Raw genomic sequence first — 2,133 nt, 5'->3', positions numbered from 1 at the left:
GAAACTTGATATAATTTGGCATGTGAGCAAGCGCCTCCACAAATGGGATATTGATTTGAAGCTTCTTGAACATTTTTAAGAAATTGGCATTATGCTTTACATCTCCATATATCCCTGAAGCCATTGAGGATATGGAATAAGAGGCAATATAAAGGTACTTTAGGAGATGGAGGAATAACATCCTCCTTTTCTTCCTTCACAAGCTCTTCCTAGGTAGAGGGGGGTGTGGAATCCTCTAAGTCTATAATTGGTGCCTCATCGTCAACTTTTGCTATACCCTTATCTTCTTTCTTTTTACCCACCTTAAGATATATCTCTTCTACTTTTTAGAGAAATAGCTTTACAATGCTCCTTTAGGTTCTCGGTATTACTTGGTAAACTCCCTTATGATCTTTTAATTAGAGACTTAGCTATTTGACCCATTTGTATCTATGAATTGTGAATTGAAAAATGGTACTTGGCAATTTGGTTAATCTTGGCCTCTAGCTTCTCATGCTTATCATTCACCGCACTTACAAACTTATCTAAAGCAACTTCCTAAGTTCCGCTTATTATTGAAAAGTTGGTGGGGCTTGAGGTCTTTGCACATTTAATTGATTGCTCCATCTGAAGTTGGAATGATTTCTCCATCCAGGGTTATAGTTGTTTGAGAGGGATCATTGACTTGTTGATAGGAAAACTACCACCTAATTTACTTGCTCGGAAGAAGACAAATTGAACAGGTTCCCAACTCGACAATCCATACTTGTGTGCCTATTTCTACCACACAACTCACAAACTAAGAAATTGATGGAATTAATAGCATTACAATTCATGGAACTTACTTGCTTTATGAGATTAGTAATTTGAGCTTGAAGAGCCATCCATTTTGGAAACCCATGATGAGGACAATATCTTAAAAAAAATCTTAGACCTCTCTTAAGATCATATAAGGACTCATCTTTCCCTTGTCTAAAATTTGAAATTTTGGACCTGATGACTTTGCTGGTGGAAAATGTTTACTAAGAGAACACTTCACTAACTCATCCCAAGCGGTAATTGTTCTCGGTGGTAGAGAATTCAACCACATTCTTGCTTTACTGCTAAGAATGAAAGGGAAGAGCCTCAACTGCATGGTATCCTCACTTGTATCATTAATCTTAAAAGTGGCACACACATTTAAAAATAATTGTAATGCTCATTAGGGTCCTCATTAAGCTAACCTATGAGACAAAGAGCCTTGTATCTAACACACATACCTTAGAAACTATAATAATAATAATAATAATAATAATAATAATAATAATAAATGATAAATGATAATAATAATAATGATGATGATCTCAAAACTAGAAGTTTTTAAAATTTGATGCTTGTGATTAGAGTAAAGCATTTTATTTTTAGTTGGATCATTTGTAAGAGATTATTAATGAGACCTTACTTTAAAATGGGATTTTTAATGTTAGATAAAATATAAAAGGATTTATTAAACTATATTTAATTAGTTTGATTAAGTAACATATTAGATAAGTGATCTATATAAAGGGTAAGTTATTTCTCTATAAATGTTGTACTCAAATTTTTCTCGATATGAGTATACAAACTAAATATTATACTAGGAGGCTATAAAAAATATTTTTTTTCTTGAGAGTTTATTTTGGGAATGGTAAATTTTTATTTAGCAAATAGTATTGGATTTAATTAAAAATAGTTACTAAATTGATTAATTAAGTTAATTAAGTTTTAGGATTAATTTGATAATTATTTATGAGATAGGGGCTAAAAGTATAATTGATTTATTATGGGATTTACGTGAGGAAATAGACTTGTTGGCATTTTTATAAATAAATGTGTCAATAGGGGCATTAAGGTAATTCTTAATTTATAAGTAAGGTTAAAATAGTAATCTTGTATTTATCTCCATTTGTAATTTAACCTAAAATTAAAGGATTAAGGTTAAATTGAAAGAATAATATCAAGCTTGAGGGTTTAACTGATATTTCCAAGGAGTTATGGTTGTTCAAAGAAAATTGAGGGACCAAAAGTGGATATGGGTAGAAAAAGAAAAGAAAAGAAAGAAAGGAAGAGAAAGGAGATGAAGAAAGGGGGAGAAGAAGCTTGGAGCTACCTTCAATGGCAAATGAGGGACGAGTT

The 2,133-nt window shown here is 31.6% G+C and overlaps 1 non-coding gene across 1 annotated transcript; it reads left to right on the top strand.

The window, feature by feature from the left end:
* The first annotated feature begins 873 nt into the window (after positions 1-873).
* Positions 874-980, top strand: LOC112536501. The gene has a single exon (XR_003080497.1). It is a non-coding gene; the product is annotated as a small nucleolar RNA R71 (small nucleolar RNA).
* Positions 981-2,133: the final 1,153 nt, after the last annotated feature.

This window comes from Ricinus communis, chromosome 2 (genome assembly GCF_019578655.1).
Source record: "Ricinus communis isolate WT05 ecotype wild-type chromosome 2, ASM1957865v1, whole genome shotgun sequence".
Classification (NCBI taxonomy): Eukaryota; Viridiplantae; Streptophyta; class Magnoliopsida; order Malpighiales; family Euphorbiaceae; genus Ricinus; species Ricinus communis.
The sequence above is the reverse complement of the archived record's forward strand: the minus strand, read 5'-3'. Positions and strand labels throughout refer to the sequence as shown.